The 18,394-nt window shown below is 39.9% G+C and overlaps 1 long non-coding RNA gene across 1 annotated transcript in view; it reads left to right on the forward strand.

Moving 5' to 3' along the window:
* The first annotated feature begins 1,446 nt into the window (after positions 1 to 1,446).
* Positions 1,447 to 18,394, forward strand: part of LOC147577364 (uncharacterized) — a 63,385-nt gene continuing 46,437 nt past the window's right edge. The window contains exon 1 of the long non-coding RNA XR_015255809.1: positions 1,447 to 1,535. This is a non-coding gene — a long non-coding RNA (uncharacterized LOC147577364). The remainder of the gene's footprint in view (positions 1,536 to 18,394) is intronic.

Below are 18,394 nucleotides of genomic sequence, written 5' to 3' on the forward strand. Positions count from 1 at the left end.
TTTGAATAAAACAGAGGAATTGCATATAAAATTGTGTGATGCTGTATGTATTTAAACAGAATAATGAAAATAAATGGGATAAGGTTTCAAGTCAAAGAGCTGAAAAGAAAAAATTGGGGCAAACAGAGAGAATATAGGAAAAGGATACAAATTAGTGAAATAAAGAATAAAAGAGAAATTACCAAAAGTAAAAATCTGATTATTTTGAATAATAAAACAAACAACTCTGAAAAAAATAATTGAGAAGAGAAAGAAAATCACAAATAAATAGTGAAAGAAATATGAAAGGGAAAACATCACAAATAGAATTGAATTTTTAAGATTCATCAAGAGAATACCATGAGCAATTTTTGCCAATAAACTAAAAAATTTGAATGAGGTGAAAACTATAAGTAAAAAACAAAACAAAACAGGGCGCCTGGGTGGCGCAGTCGGTTAAGCGTCCGACTTCAGCCAGGTCACGATCTCGCGGTCCGTGAGTTCGAGCCCCGCGTCAGGCTCTGGGCTGATGGCTCGGAGCCTGGAGCCTGTTTCCGATTCTGTGTCTCCCTCTCTCTCTCTGCCCCTCCCCCGTTCATGCTCTGTCTCTCTCTGTCCCCAAAATAAATAAACGTTGAAAAAAAAAAATTTAAAAATAAACAAAACAAAACAAAAACAAGACGTTTAAAAAGTAATAGAATGGAAACCTAAAAATTGGATTAATAGCAAAAAATTATGACAACATAAGGCAGTTATATAGGAGAAATAAATCATCTCTTTCATATGCAAACTGTTTCAGAGAATAGAAAAAAAGAGGTAAGTTACTGAACTCATTTTTAAGGCTATAATGATAGTCTGATATTGTTAATGAACACAAATACACAAATTATAGATGATATCATATAAACAATTTAACCCAATACTATGCACGCATATATATTTTAACAAATAAAATTTATTCTAAGGAACAAAAATTCAACATAAAGATTTTATTAATGTACTTTATAAGGTAACAGGTTTAATGGGACTGTAGGGAGATGTGGGTAAAAAGGGAAATTCAGTTTTAAAAATAATGTTTAATTTATTTTATTTTTTTTAAAGATCTGAAGCAACTAAGGCAAAATGTTATTCCATCTAGGTGATGAGTGTAATGCCTTTATTATGTTATCCTCTGCACTTTTCTGATTTTGGAATTTTTCACGTAATTCTCTAGTAGATTACAGCCAAGTTTTCTGTGTTAGCAATAGATAAAGCTATTTCTTACTGAAAAAAGCCCATAAAAATCAACCTCCTACTCCTTTGATTTATTCAATTACAGTGGGGCTTTTGCCTTTGCTTATAAAAAAACAAAAGCCATCTGTGTTGCTGTGAAGAAGAAAATCAGATAAACCTCAAAGGTCATGATTGACGTTCTCTAAGGTTTCTTTGTTCTTAACTCTGTTCAGGGATCTGAACTGATGCCTTTCTGGGGGAAGAGCCTATTTTCCATCTGGGAAAGTGCCTCTTTGTGTGGTGTGAGGAAACAGCAGTCCATAGTACCTCAGGCAGCTTGTGAGGTAAGGTGCCCCGGCTTCACGGCGTGTAACTCCTGATGCTTTCTCTTTTAATGTAAGTATTTGATTCCATTCGAGGCCACTGGCCTCATATAAAGCTGCCTCTGAGCCAGTGTCAGAGAGATTCATCTCCCCATGATCTTCTTTCTCCTGACACACCATCTGTCTCTCTCCTTAGAGAGACACAGAGGAGAAACAGAGGTGGAATTTAATCACCGAGGTCTCTAGGCTACTGAACTCCCGACTTCTAAGCCGTAGCTCAGCTCTTGAATCCGTCTGCTGTGGAAAAGAAGAAAAGAATCATTTTTACACTTAACTAAAACTGTACTTTTTAAAGACGATCGATTCTTCTTTCCATCCTTGTCATCATCAAATTAAACCAAAATGATGCCGTTGATGATACTTTCAGCAAACACAAGAGTGCTAGACTCTTTCCTGTCTCCAGACTCCCCAGCTTTATTTACATGACTTGGGTTTCTGCCCTTGACAGGAATCGGCCTGAGGGGATAGAATAAGGTAGAAGCCTTAGCACAGTGCCTGACTCAGAGTAGGTGTTCAGTATATGGCCTCTAGCCTAGCCCCATTCAAATCCTCTTTGATTAGGAGGAAACCACAAAAGGCAGGATAGAGGATTTGTTCCAGGGTCACTGAGGGATTTTGGAGGAGGAGAGTAGACTTTGAATTGTCTCCATGGTAGTTTTAGAAGGATCCGGGTAATGTTGCCCTTAGATCAAAGAGAGAAGAAATCCTGCCTTGAGCCTTAGAGTAGGCATTGGCAAAGCTTTTTTTGTAAAGGGCAAAATAGTAAATATTTTGGGATTTGTGGGCCACATACTCTTTCTTTGTAATTTTTACAAGTTTTTAAAACCACGAAACTATCCTTAGCTTAAAGCCATACAAAAACAAGTTGTGGGCTGTATTTGACCCACAGGCCATAGTTCACTCATCCTGGCCACCAACCTGTGTGAGATTCTCTAGGGCCAGGGAGGGGTCAGAGGATGTTGTCTAAGGGGAGAGAGGTGAGGGCACAGCTTGGTGTGATGGCCGATGTCCACATAAATGTTTGTGAAGCTGTGTGTGGTTAAAGGTCCACAATGCATGGGAAGAGATGAGGCGGGCTGTGGGGGAGGGTCTTGCAGCCAGTTCTCCACATGCTATCTTGCTCTGATGTAGAACTCCAGAGTATCTGAGAATTTTACATTTAAAACTAGACTTCATGTGGGGTACCTGGGTGGCTCAGTCAGTTAAGCATCTGACTTTGGCTCAGGTCCTGATCTCATGGTTCATGAGTTGGAGCGCCACATGGGGCTCTGTGCTAACAGCTCAGAGCCTAGAGCCTGCTTCAGATTCTGTGTCTCCTTCTTTTTCTCTGCCTCTGCCTACTTATATGCTCTCTTTCCCCCCCCCTCTCAAAAATAAATAAACTTAAAAAAAAACAAAACTATACCTCATGTAATGTGGATACATTTGTCAACAATATAGATTCCCATTTTGCTGAATAGTCTGATCCTAAATTGGGAACTTCTAACAAATTTAGACTTAGGGTACATGGGCCGCTATTTACATTCTTACTCAAGGCCTCACAAATGTGGAGAGCAAATCTGTCCTAGAATACCCAGTGCTCTCTCTTTGAAAACACAAAAACAAACACAAAACAAAACAGAAAACCACCAGTTCCTAAGTATGTCCCTAATAAACCTGTTACTGATAGGCAGTCCCAGCAGATTTTCCTTTGCATAAGTCACATCCAACCAGAAAGGCTAAGAACTGAGCCAGCATCCAGGCTTTACACCTCTGTCTCACAAGTCCCACCTTGATACAGACAATCTACAGAGTCAGCACTGCCCGGTCCCCTAGCTCAGTGCACAAACTCAAATGCCTGCGAGGGTGTGGGTAATTAAATGAAAGAGGCAGATCAGGTGCCAGAAAAGAGTACACACTAAAAGAAGGAAAGGCCCTTCTAGACAGGACAGCCACCACTCACCTCTGGTGACCGCTGTCATGGAAGAATGCTGACCCAGTGTTGCCAAAGTTCTAATTAAAAACAAAAGGGTGGGGGGCAGGAAATCTGAGTTTCCATATAAAATCTCAAACTTTTAAACATTTGGGAACTAATTTAAAATCTTTAAAAAAATCCATTTTGGTCAAGAAAACGTGTCTGTGGGGCTGCATTTAGTCCATGGAAGGACAGTTTGCCACTTGTGCCCTAATTCTTTCTAACTGAATATGAGGTGTCCTCAGAGTGGAAGCCCCTTTCCTGTTTGTATTTATCCAGAGTGTAACCTCCACGTACATGCTCTGGGCACTATGGAAATAATGCAAAGAGCACGTGATCGTGAGTCAGGAGACCTGGCCTCTGCGTCCTGAATTGCCTTCCCTATTCTGTGAGATTTGAAGCAAGCTGATTATCATAGTCCTTTGTTCCCTCAGCTGGGAGAATTAGCTAGATAATATTTTAGTTCCCTTCCAACTTGCATATTTTAGGTTTTTTAACATTGTAATCAGAGATGTGACCTAAGTAAACTTGGTATAACATTGTATCACCACAAAAGTTATTATAAACCTGTAATCTGTTTCTATTTTTTCAGATCTACACATGGCAATAGGAACTTATTAAAAATGTGAGTTTTCAAGGCATTTGCAACACAATATTATTTTTATCAAGTGTCAATAGGAAATACTACCTTTATGTTCTCATTTCACACATATGAAATATCCTTTAATATAAGCAGTCTTTAATGCCCAGAAAACATTATCATTATCCTATTTTTTTTTCTGTCTGATGAGGAAAATGCCCTAAGGATACATAACAGGTAAATTATGACAGTTCATATTTTGTTTCTTGTATTTTGTCCTTGAAAGTAACCCATGTACAACACCTCCTGATTTCTCTGCTTCTAGAATAAATTGTTGAGTTTCAAGTGATCCTGCAAGTGTAATGGGGTTGATTATATTTACGAAAATGTGGTAATGCATCACAGGGGATGCTGCCACACTTTTCCCAACAAAGGAGGAGGCACAAGGTACATTTTTAAAATTCTGAGCTAAGTGCCAGGAGATGCCAGAGAACAGCTTGTGAGGTAAGAGATTTTAGCAGACACACGAGGCCAGTTTCTATCAGTTATGAGTGATGTCACGAGCTAGTTTTTTTCCAAGGAATATTTTTCTAAAAGCAAGTTATTGAGATATAATTTATACCTCATAAAAGTATCCCATTTTTAAATGTACACTTTAATAAATTTTAGTATATTTACAGAGCTGTCTAACCATCACCAAAATCAAATTTTACAACATTTCCAGCAACCAAAAGAGAAACCTCATGCCCGTTCACAGTTACTCCCAATTCCAGCTGCAGTCCTAGGCCAACCACAAATCTACTTTCTGTCTCTCTCTATATGCTTTTTCTTGACATGCTATATAAATGACATCATATATGTTCTTTTGTGTTTGGCTTCTTTCACTTAGCATAATATTTTTGAGGTTCAGCCATTTGAACTACTCTGTTACTTTTTAATCCTGAATAGTGTTCGTGGATATAGTACCATGTGTTGTTCATCCACTCATCAGTCAAGGGACATTTGGGTTGTTTCCACTTGTTGGCTCTTGAGAATCATGTTGTGAACGTACATGTCCAAATCTTTGTGTGAGAGAAGTCATTCTTGACTTGATAAAAACCTAAGGTTTGCAGCCACACTGCCTTTTTTGGCCATGATGTAATAAATTTGAGGGAAATCAACAGACATCCATGTAACATCGCTCTCACCCACTTGCATCCTGTTTTGCAAAACTGAATTCCCAGAAATCACACAGGGAATTTAGAGGAGACTTGCGGGTGGTCATGGGAGTTTGCCGGGCACATGAACATCCTTTGTCAAGTGTGTTGTAGAAGGAAAAGGCTCTAGTCTATCACTAACTCTGCTACACCCGTTTTCTTTCTTTCTTTCTTTCTTTCTTTCTTTCTTTCTTTCTTTCTTTCTTTTCTTTCTTTCTTTCTCCTCTTTCTTTCTTTCTTCTCTTTCTTTCTTTCTATATGAAATTTATTGTCAAATTGGTTTCCATACAACACCCAGTGCTTATCCCAACAGGTGTCCTCCTCAATACCCATCACCCACCCTCCCCTCCCTCCCACTCCCCATCAGCCCTCAGATTGTTCTTAGTTTTCAAGAGTCTCTTATGGTTTGGCTCCCTCCCTCTCTAACTTTTTTTTTCTCCTTCCCCTCCCCCATGGTCTTCTGTTAAGTTTCTCAGGATCCACATAAGAGTGAAGACATATGGTATCTGTCTTTCTCTGCATGACATATTTCACTTAGCATAACACTCTCCATTTCCATCCACATTGCTAAAAAAGGCCATGTTTCATTCTTTCTCATTGCCAAGTAGTATTCCATTGTGTATATAAACCACAATTTCTTTATCCTTTCATCAGTTAATTGACATTTAGGCTCTTTCCATAATTTGGCTATTGTTGAAGGTGCTGCTATAAACATTGGGGTATACAAGTGCCCCTGTGCATCATCAGCACTCCTGTATCTCTTGGGTAAATTCCTAGCAGTGCTATTGCTGGGTCATAGGGTAGATCTATTTTTAATTTTTTGAGGAACCTCCACACTGTTTTCCAGAGTGGCTGCACCAGTTTGCACTCCCACCAACAGTGCAAGAGGGTTCCCATTTCTCCACATCCTCTCCAGCATCTATAGTATCCTGATTTGTTCATTTTAGCCACTCTGACTGGTGTGAGGCGTTATCTGAGTGTGGTTTTGATTTGTATTTCCCTGATAAGGAGTGACGTTGAGCATCTTTTCATGTGCCTGTGGGCATCTGGATGTCTTCTTTAGAAAAGTGTCTATTCGTGTCTTCTGCCCATTTCTCACTGGATTATTTGTTTTTCGGGTGTGGAGTTTGGTGAGTTCTTTATAGATTTTGGACACTAGCCCTTTATCCGATATGTCATTTGCAAATATCTTTTCCCATTCCATCAGTTGCCTTTTAGGTTTGTTGATTGCTTCCTTTGCAGTGCAGAAGCTTTTTATCTTCATGAGGTCCCAATAGTTCATTTTTGCTTTTAATTCCCTTGCCTTTGGAGATGTGTCAAGTAAGAAATAGCTGCAGCTGAGGTCAGAGAGGTTTTTTTCCTGCTTTCTCCTCTAGGGTTTTGATGGTTTCCTGTCTCACATTCAGGTCCTTCATCCATTTTGAGTTTATCTTTGTGAATGGTATAAGAAAGTGGTCTAGTTTCATTCTTCTGCATGTTGCTGTCCAGTTCTCCCAGCACCATTTGTTAATGAGACTGTCTTTTTTCCACTGGATATTCTTCCCTGCTTTGTCAAAGATTAGTTGGCCATGCATTTGTGCTGCACCCATTTCTGCAGGGTTTGTTTCTGAAGGGACAAGGGGATGTTTCAGTGGACCCTACAAGGGAAAGGCCTTGGGCCCCCAAGTTTCTTTGTTTCATTCAAAGCCAGCTCTTTCTACTACCTGTATTTTCTCTTTCTGTATGCTCAAGGAAGCTAGCATTCTGGTCTCTTCTTTCCACAGATAATACCTAGAGATTCCTCTGTCAACCTTCCAGGCCCACCCACACCCAGAGACAGTGGTGGAACAGTACCAGCTTTACTCCCTCTACCCATAACTTAAGGGCTTTATTACTAACCCCTAGGAGTGAACAGAATGAAAACAAAGCATCATGGGGCAGTGGCAAAACTTCCTCAGACCTCAGAGTTATTCCCTGATCTACAGTGAAATAGAGGGAATCCACTTCCTGTGCTATTTTGATGTATCCTTGGAGGCTCAGGCAATCAGTCTTTCCTGAGGTGGTGTCTGGCCAGTGTCCTCATTCTTACTCCCTTTTCCTGGAAGTGGAATATCCCCCTCTCCTCCCATTGTTCTTTCAGCCTTTTACTTCCTAATAATTCCTCTCTTTGAGCACTTAAGACTGAAGAAAATAGAAGTAAGGCAGATGTGGGAATCAGTCTGAGACTTCTCACCTCGAATGGATTTTTAGGATCCTAAACCCCACTCCTCTGGCTTTATTGTTCCCCCTGCCCATCTCTGCTACCTCTCTGGTGAAATGTAGGAAAAATCAAATAAGGTCACTCTCTGACTGCAATACAAACATCTTTGCCCATCTGGTTAGCGGCCTATATTGTGAATGTTGCTCGAGGTTACAGTGATTTTTTTTTTCAACGTTTATTTTTTTTTGGGGGGGGGACAGAGAGAGACAGAGCATGAACAGGGGAGGCGCAGAGAGAGAGGGAGACACAGAATCGGAAACAGGCTCCAGGCTCTGAGCCATCCGCCCAGAGCCCGACGCGGGGCTCAAACTCACGGACCGCGAGATCATGACCTGGCTGAAGTCGGACGCTTAACCGACTGCGCCACCCAGGCGCCCCACAGTGATTTTTTTTTTACAGTGATTTGAAAAGCTCAGACTGTCCCCTCCAAAGTCCTTTATTAGGAAGGCTTTGAGCAAATACTGAGTACAGCCCTGATGATATGCGGTGTCTGGGGTCACTGCCCGTTGTTTCTACCCTGTGCTCCAAGTCATTCTAGGCACAACACACAAATCAGAGATTTCTCTTTGCCTTGAAGAACATCAACCTGCAAACTTTCCAGATATTAATGGTCATAGTGACATCTTTAATAGGGCAGAGAAGCCAGTTAACTAAGTATATTTGACATGGCAGATTGGATTTCTTTTAAATCTAAACCCAGACCGTAGGAAGAGATTTTACAGTACTATTATCTCATTACGATACAATGGCATCAGCAGAGAGGTTTTATGGTTCCTCTTCTCTTTTTTCTTATTCATTTAATTGTAGTTCTTTGGTTCTTTTTTCAGCCTGATCTGAGTTTGAACCTTGGCTCTACTTAGCTGCTGCATAACCCCTCTAAGATTCACTAATAAATAGGGTAGCCAGCTGTCGTCCCATTTGCTAAGGACTGAGGGGTTTATTGGGACATGGGACTTTTTGTACTAAAAGTGGGAATAACCGGGATGAATTGGTCACACTATTTTAAGGGTCGCCAGGTAGGCTTAAATAATACCTACCTGAAGGTTGCTGTGAAGATTCTGAGTGAGAAGAAGGCCTAATCAAAATAAAATTTAAGTAAATGAAAAATATTTGTATTCAGTTCATTTCAACAGTATTCTTAATTGGTTTTGTCTCCACTTGATATCTGCTTCATTTGTTGAATCAGACCTTCCAGAAAACCAGAATCAAATAGGTACGGATTGGTGCTCTACCTCCTCCCCTTCCTCCTCCCCCTCCTCCTCCTCCTCCTCCTCCTTCTTTAGTGAAGTGTTTTTTTAATACGGAAAAATATACATAACATGAAATTTATCATCTTAACCTTTTAAACTTTATAGGTCAGTAAGTTAAGTACATTCACATCATTGTGTAACCAATTTCCAGAACTTTTTCCATTTGAGTTGAAATTTTGTAAACCACAGCTCTTTATTCCCTCTTCCCACTGGCCTCTGGAGGCTACCATCCTACTCTTTGTCTCTGTGATTTGACTCTAGGTCACACAGTATTTGCCCTTTTGTGATGGCTTATTCTACTTAACATAGTGTCCTCAGGTTTCATCCATGTTGTAGAATGTGTCAGAATCTCCTTTTCAAGACTGAATAATATTCCATTTTAAATGTATGTACCACATTTTGTTTATCCATCCCTCCATTAGTGGATGCGTGTTCCCACTTTCCAGCTATTGTGAATAAAGCTGCAATGGACATGGGTCTGCAAATATCTACCCACAAGTAGAATTCTTGGGTGAGTTAGTACTTCTTAAGCTTTAATGCACATACAAATAACTTTGGAATATTGTTGAGCTGCAGATTCTTATTCAGGAGTTCTGAAGAAAGACCTGGACCTGAGTTTTCAGAGCTGCCAGGTAATGTCAATGCTGCTGGTGGGCATACCACTTTGAAGTACAAGAGCATAGAGAAAAGTGAACTAACTTAGGTGTGAGGTCTGACCATTGGTAAGTTACCTAATTCTCTGGGTCTGATAGGCCATTTTCAAAAAGGGGGGTTGGACTAGATGACTTCTAAGGTCATTTCCTTCTCTGATATTCTGTGTTGTCATGTCTACTTAGGAGAAGTTTACTTCCTCCTACACTGCTTGTGATGGAATATATGGAAACCAGTAACTCCTGTGTTGCAGAACTGGAAGGATTGCCTGCAGGTTTGGAGAGCCATGAAAATTAGACCAATAAATCTAAGAGATCAATAGATCTAGAAATTATCAGAACATTGATCAAATGAGGGTAAACAGACTTGCATAGAAAGTGAAGCCTTCTGCTCAACTCATAAGTAGGCCCCTATTTATGAAAGTATTCATCAACTCTTATGGCAGCAATAGTACTAGTCTTTTATATTTCTATTTAAAAGAAGAGGAATCAGAGAAATTTCATAGTAAACAATAGGAAAAAAACCTGTTGAAATGATATTAAAAGGAGAGTGCTTTTAGTTACACAGAATTTGACTCAAGGACAAGGAAGGTGGAAGGGAAATGAACAGAAGGCCAGAGTAGCGGTGTGCTGGTAACAGTTCACGGTCAGCTGGGGAGGGACACCCTGATTTGTAGTATTGGCCAATGTGTACATGCTCCTATGTGACCACTCAGTCTACTAATGTGATACTAACTGGCTAGGAAACTTTCTGAAATTTCAACAGTTTTCTTGAGTTGGTACAAGCCAACTATAGCACACCACAGAAGAGTTAAGTTTCCTATAATTGAGTTCTTGGGATTAGATAAAAGAAACTGTTCCAATAATCTCTTCTTTCCCTCTATTGCAGTGGGTTTCAGCTCTAGCTGCATATTAAAATCATCATGGCGAGGCGCCTGGGTGGCGCAGTCGGTTAAGCATCCGACTTCAGCCAGGTCACGATCTCGCGGTCCGTGAGTTCGAGCCCCGCGTCAGGCTCTGGGCTGATGGCTCGGAGCCTGGAGCCTGTTTCCAATTCTGTGTCTCCCTCTCTCTCTGCCCCTCCCCCGTTCATGCTCTGTCTCTCTCTGTCCCAAAAATAAATAAAAACGTTGAAAAAAAAATTTTTTTTTTAAAAATAAAAAAAAATAAAAATAAAATAAAATAAAATCATCATGGCAACATTTTCACAAACACCAATGGTCAAGCCTCCCAACTCAATTAAGTCAGAAATTCTTGGGATGGCGGCACAGGCACTGCAAAGGTTTTAATGGGGAGCTAGGGACGAAAGCAGCAACATCCTGCTATCGATGCCATGCCAGCAAATGATCTCATTAAATTCAGTATCTCGGGTTCTTCCTCCTGCCAGGAGAGTATTAACAGAGCCAAAGAGTAAAATCTGTAGAGGTGAATGATGCTTTCCCAATCTATCAGCTCAATTTTGTGTCGGCTACAGGGATTTCAAACCCACTGAAGGATGTAATATCTGGATTAAGCCATGGCTGATCAAATGTGCTTGGCCAGGCTGTCAACATTATTTTCAGGCTGAGCAACCAATAGGATCCTGCAGGTCAAAAAAGGTAAGACAGAAAGAGGCTGGTGGCAGTTTTATGTCCATTGAATGTCTACTGGGATTGTCAAGTGAGAGGGGAGGACGAAAGGAGGCTGTGATTAAAGAGGTGGAATTCACAATGACAAATTCTAGAAATCTGTTGCATTCAGGAAATGATTTGGAACTGAGTGGGGGGTGCTAGGGAATAGAGTGAGGGATCACTGGAGTAATAGGGTCATCCAAGGCCAGAGAAGTCGATGGAACAAATGATGTATGAGTGGTGGGCATGGCAGGGGATTGGGTGGAGGAAGGAAGAGGGTGAGAAAGAGAATGATGATACAGTTTGCAGTAAGCATCTACCAGGTGCCAGGTACATCAGGAGGCACTTTGTATTTTCTCATTCAATTCTCGAATCAATCTTATGAAGTAGTGACTAGTATTATCATTTCTGTTTTATAATCGAGAGACTGAGGTTTAGGAGGTTGAGTATCTTACCCAAACGTGATTATATGTTAAAACTGTAAGTTCTTTCCAAAATCAAGTCTCCTGACTCCAGAATCCACTCTTTGAAACCTCCTGCACCACTGCCATTTGTTGAACATCGATCATGTACTTGCCATTATGCTAGGTGGATTATGTCATTGAAATCCTACAAAAATTCCAAAATTTTGTTGTCCTCATTTATCAGAAAGGGAACTGAGGCAGCAGTTAAGTGACTTCCCATGGTTAAAATAAATAGAAATAGTGCTGATATTCAAAGTTAATCATGGCTTTAAAGATGATGTTGAATCCAAAAGTCCTGGTGACAAAGTTTTTGAGGGTTTAAGAGAATGCCACAAAGGTCAGTAGATGATTGTGTTAAAATGGGAAATCTGTGTTTAAAAAATTGATAGTATTGCTTCCAAACAGGGGGAGCTGTCATGGAAATTATTTGTCTGTTGACCCTACACTTTTACTCACCTGAAGACTCTGAAGATCTGAAAACCTCTAAGTTCTTTCTCTGAAGTTCTCTGTTCTCTACTACTCTGCTTTTTGCACCCTAGCAACCTTAGCCTTCCTAGAATCCCAGCCCAGAAAGTTCATGAGACTCTACCTGGATTCACCCACCAGTGCTGCAGTCTGGAAACTCTTTCTGGGTTGTAAGATGGGGCCATCACAGGGCTCATCTAATTTTTTTTTCCCATTCTCAGGAATCACTGTCCTTGGTTGCCTGATGTCTAATTACTTGAAAACCATTGCTTCACTTCTTGTACATAGTTTTTCCTTTTTCCCCCTTTTTTCCTTTAAAAAACCTTTAAAAATTTTTTATTTATTTATTTTAAGAGGCAGGGAGGGGCAGAGAGAGAGGGAGAGAGAGAGAATCCCAAGCAGGCTCCCTACTGTCAGTGCAGAGCCCCATACATGGCTCAAATCCATAAACTGTGAAATCACGACCTGAGTCAAAATCAACAGTTGGTCGCTTAACCCACTGGGCCACCCAGGTGCCCCTTTCTTTCTTTTTTTTTTTCTAGGAAAAAGAATAAACTGGTTTCTATTATTTCATCTTGGATGTTAGCAGAGGTCCTCTCAATATGTGCTGGATCAGAATTTGATCTTCTCTAACTTTCCAGCTAAGACTCAGTTAAGCAACCAAATGACAGCGTTTTCATCCCTGGGGCTTCTCACAATCTTACAGTTTGGTTGAAAGTAATTTTGTTACACAAGCCCCCTGTTTTAAGGTGAGTATATGTCTGTGAAGGCTCTTCGTTCTGACTGCTCACATGTTGCTTGTAAGTGGTTATGCTTTCTGCCTTGTGTCTGGTACAGCAACAGGGTCTACTCAGCATCAGACTGCCTAGTGACTGTTTTCTGTCCTAGTTTCTAGTTCTAGTTCCAGTCCTGCCTTTAATAAACAGCCTGATCTTCGACATTTTCCTTCGCCTCTCTCAGCCTCAGATTTCTCATTTATAAAATGGCTTGGGATTGGGTGGAGTAATGGACTTGAATTTCCTTCCAAGGATAAGATACCTTATTTCTAATGTGTGTCGTGTCTCAATCATTTTGATGTAGGTTCTGAAAAAATGAGGACCCCAGTCATCTCAATACTCTTATCTGCCATGAGCCCAGGCTGACAGTTTTTGAAGGACACTGGGTGATTCAATCCATCCTTGTTTCCTGTACTCTCTTCTGCTGTCTGCAAGGAATTGTGGTTTATGGCAGCTTTTATCACCATGGTCCTCTGGGGACAGAAACAGGAGAGGCCAGAGTTAGCAGGAAGGATCTCTTTTGTGGCCTGCTTCATTGAGAGTGACAGGCTCTCCATTTGTCTTTGTTGAAAGAGCCAATCAGCAGGCTTAGGACCCTGGGTTTGTTCACATTCTTCCTTGGCTGATTGGTGATTCATAGAGTCCATTAAAATGCCTAGATGACCGAGAGCTCAATTTTCCCAGATGAAGCCTGTTTGGCAGCGAAGAGGCTATTTCTCCCCTTTAGCAACCACTGAAGAGTCAGCATTTGTAGCCTTGGGGGAAGTACATCTCAGCACACTATATTAACCTCTCTGGCACTGCCTGGTGGCCCAAGTCCAGCCTAGCCAGCCAGCATTAGGGTTTATGATTGCTCAGGCATTGGTAAGTGACCATGCTGACGGTGCAACAGTGCTTATGAAGGAAGCTTATTACTTCTAGGCTCTCTAGGAGAACATGTGAGAGCTATTTGTTGTGGGTCTTTTTCCCACAGGTTGGAAATCTGGGCAACTATATGCTTTCTTTTTCTAATATATGGTTAGAAGTATAGTGAGGTGATTTATAAAACATGAAGGTTACAAATTTATAGATCAGTGGGGTTTTCTGGTTTTTCCATTTTCTAAACAGTGAGACTGTGGGCATAATATGGTCTTGATGATGGGTCTACCTCACCCCAAATTCACGGTTGTGAATGTGCTATGAACCTGTAAAGTCCTCATGTGAGTGATCAGTGTTACTGCTGACTTCCCTACTTTGCTATATTCCCTAGTTTCTGATTCTGCTAACAAAGAATTTTCATTTTATTATCTTACCATGCCTGGTGCCATATTCAACTCCATTTCTTGATGTTGATTTGATTTCCCCCCTTCTCTGACATTTCCACCCCTGTCACCTCAGGGCTTCGGCTTTAACCTCTCCTTTCTGCCTTTTCTCTGCCTCCATGTAGACAACTCCATCCATCTGTAGAGAGATGGCTTCTGAGAGCTCCCCACTCCATTGTTCTCTCGTGCTCAACTGTCACTCGCACAAGAACACCAGTTTCTGGTCTGTCACTGCTGACTTGTTAACAGCTCAATTCTAGCCACATACTGACAACAGCAATAGCTGTTGTTACCTGAGCCCCAACCATGGATCAGATCCATGTGTACCTTCCCTCTAAACCTTACAAACAACACTGTGGGATAGGTACTCTGAGTATAGTCATTGCATAAACCAGAAAACAAAAGCTCGGGAAAGTTAAGTAGCTTTCCTTAGGACACAGAGTTAGTAAACAGCAGAGCCAGAATTCAAGCCAGAATCCATTAGCTTCCAGAGCTTACTGGACTTCCAAAGTGTTTCTGGAGGTGGACATTTTGTATCTCACAGATTAGTAACCAATTATCTACACCATGGTAAATAAGAGTGGGCCAGGGAGAAGGAATTGTAACTAAGAAATATCTTCATAGGGGCGCCTAAGTGGCTCAGTTGGTTGATCGGTTGATCAACCGACTCTTGGTTTAGGATCGGGTCATGATCTCATGGTTTCTTGAGTTCGAGCCCTGCTTTCCTGCTTGGGATTCTCTGTCTCCCTCTCTCGCTGCCCCTCCCCGACTCATGCTGTCTCTGTCTCTCACAAAATAAATAAACTTAAAAAAATAAAATAAATATTAAAAAAGAAAGAAGTATCTTCATAATAAAGGTAAAACTATTTTCTGAACAAAGATAGCAGGCCTAAGGAGAATGTTCTGTATAGTGAAGACAAACTGGGATTTACTTCACTTATTTTCGGCATAGTTCTCACCTATTTAAACATAAAGTAAATCTTAACAGAATGTCACTGGCTTCTGTGAGCAAGGCCAACAGTGTGGAGCCTGCTAGGGATTCTCTCTTTCCCCCTCTCTCTCTCTGCCCCTCCCCTGTTTGTACTCTCTCTCTGAAAAGAAATAAATAGATGTTAAAAAAAATATATATGTACATAATCAGATGAAAATAGTGCTGTATATGGGACACACAATATCATTCAACAAAGGATACTAATTCAATCATGTTTCAGCAGAAGGGACAGAAAATTTTGGGTGAAAATCCACAAATACAGGAAAGATTTCATCATTTAAATAACAATCACTAAGTAACTTGGTCAAGACACTGAAACCCTGTGACTTTGATGACATGTTTTCTGTTCAATAATTCAAGTAGACTTTAACCTCTATTCTAAATTTTGTATATACATGAAGTGTCTCAGAAATACGCTATTAATAGAGCAAGGGCAATGATAATGAAATCTACATAACTATATTTTTATGGCACCTTTCACAAAGGCATTTTTGTTTTCTTAGAGGAGTGATTATTCAGGCTATTTTGGAATAGGTCAAACTCTCTTCACAAAAGGGCTTCCAGAGGTGAACTCCTCAGTGGAAAAGTTCTGATAAAACTGTGAGTTTCTTTTTGACATAAATTTGACATTATGTTATAACCTTGATTCCTAATGCCACAGGACAAAATTTGCTGAAGAAGGTAAAATGTTTAATGACTAACATAAAGATGTTTACTTATTTGAAGGGTGCATAGTATCTAATAACATAAAGTATTTGCTTTTTCTGTTACTATTATCCAATGGACATTTCCAGAAAGTCATCAATAACATTCAAAGAGCTCTTTTCTACTATTCTCTGTGGATATAAAATAAATGTTTTGGGTTTTGCTACCCTATGCATTGCTTTGCCCTGGATATAGAGCCTAAACAAAGATATTTTTCTTTAACCTTAACCTAGCAACTGTTTAATTAATCAAGTACAATGGTAATATCCAGATAAGATTTTTGAAAAACTTTGATCATTCTATAATCTCTGCCATCTTTCTCAAAGCTATTCTAGAATTAAAATTCTAGGAAAAGTAGTGCGTCTGCTATACAAATTCAACAAGACCAAGATTGAAAAGTCATTTTGTTATGATATAAATTCTGGAACTGCTAGCAGTCAATCATCTCAGATGTATTTATGCTTTTGAAAAGATTATTAACATTAACTTAGTAATAATGTAGTCTTCATTTACAATCAATATGTCTATAGAGACATAGCAGCAAGAGCAGTCTGTAATTCAAAACCAAAATATCCAATGTAATAAGACAGAAGTCCTAAATCATCATCACATATACTTTACTCTGGCATTCAAAGCTCTCCACAGCTGACCCCAATCTGGTTTCTAACAACATCACCCATGTTACCACACATCCCACACCCTAGTCATAATAGATTAACTCAGCACTCCAAAAACAGAGCTTATGCCTCCTGACCTCTCAGCTTTCACCATTTCTGTTCTTTCCACCTTTAATATCAGTACCTGTTGAACTCTTGCCAGTTCTCAGGCTCAGTTCCAAATCTACATAAAGTAGCACCCAACCCTCTTCCTCTCTGTGTTCCCTCCCCTAACTTTAGTCTGTTGAAATTAAATGCCTCCTTCCTTGGAGTTTTATTCTTTGCTTGTAACTTATTAATTTCCTTGGGAAAGAAATTAATATGATTTATTTCAGAGTATTTCTACCTCTATCACTAGATAGTAAGTTCATTGAGGGCAAGGAGACTGTCGTGAGAAATCTCTTTATCTCCATCCCCACCCCAGGCCTGAAATCAGCTGGTTAAACTGTGTTGAATTGATATAACTTCCAGTGGAAACAAATTCCTTAAGAAGCACTCACAAATAATAGCACAGAAGTATAAGAGTTTGGCAGATTACCATTGGTGTGTTAGATGCTTTTTTTTTTTAATGTAAACCACAAAATCTGTAAAGTCAGTTTCCTTCCTTTGAAAATTCCATAGTAAATATGATAATCAGATAACTCAAATTGGCCTGTCATCGAAAAGGTCACTTCAAGAAAGGAAACCTTTATCATAATTAACTTTAATGAGGCTTTATTGCCTTCTTCTGATTTGCTCTTTCTTTAATTTGTAATATTATTTAACTCTTAAAAATACAGTTTTAGCTGGTCTTTCATAGATGAAAGCCTCTTATTGGCAATACTACTCTTTAACCTAGTTAGAGCTAAAAGGAACTTTAATTCTTATTCTTCTAAGTGGAGCTGTGGTTTGTTGGAGGTTAAGTACCCCATTGTCAGGAATGTTTATTTTGCACTCTCCTTTTAAGATTTAATCATTTTTCTCAGATTCTTCCTTGATTCTCTTGGATCTTTCCTCCAGTTCAGGGGTTCCCAACTGGGAGTGATTTTGCCTGGGTTTTACTATCTCTGGGATTTGTTGCAGCCTCTCCTTTCTTCCTCTTCCATGCCTCCATTTTGTCAACTCCATCCATCTACTCACTAGATGGGTGGTTTCCATCTGAATGTTCTCAGGCAACATTTGGAGACCATTTTGATGGTCATGTTGAAGTAATGTTACTATTGGCATCTCATGCATAAAGACCACAGCCAGCATCCTACAATGTACAGGAAAGCCCTCCGCAACAAAGAATTATCCAGTCCCAAATGTCAATAATCTTGCTCTAATTGGACCTTCTATGATGACAGGAACCATTCAGTCATTATCTGTAAACTTTCTTTACAGTAACTATTTTATGGTGACTATTAGTGTCTTTCTGTCTGTCCATCTGTTTAATATTCTTAACAGAATTTCTAATAGGATGACAGCTTCTTATAATTCCTACCTAAAAGTTATGGCTTTGGTCCTATTCTTAATATTTATAACTTCTTTTGTTACAAGTGTTGAGGTTTCTTCCTAATGGGTTCCTTAAAGGTAAAAGTAGCAATCCCATCACATGTCACTTAAACAAGTATACTTCCTACCTAAAAGCAATTTGTTATAGAAATAATACCATATGCTGATAGGTTCTTACTGTTGTCCTTTAGATTCACTATACTTCCAAAGAAATCCCTCTTTTGTTGCCTCTGGGAGCCTATGGCCAGTCTTGCTGTAAGTAATCCCAGTGATGCAATAGCAAATATGTAGCAGGGCAAGAATTTCCTAATGTGTTAGTGGGTATACTGAATGCTGGTACTGCCCTTCCTCACTCTAAGCAGAAGAAAAGTGTCCTCATGCATTGTTGGGCAGGCTCAGGTGCTGAGGTGATTCTCCCTCAGCCCAAAGGGAGAGAGCCAGGTCTCTGAGCAAATCTTGTCCAGCAGATTTCATGTTCTGCATTGGCTGCATTGATCACTGAAGTTGCAT

Source organism: Puma concolor, chromosome C2 (genome assembly GCF_028749965.1).
Source record: "Puma concolor isolate L17-30 chromosome C2, mPumCon1.1.hap2, whole genome shotgun sequence".
Taxonomy (NCBI): domain Eukaryota; kingdom Metazoa; phylum Chordata; class Mammalia; order Carnivora; family Felidae; genus Puma; species Puma concolor.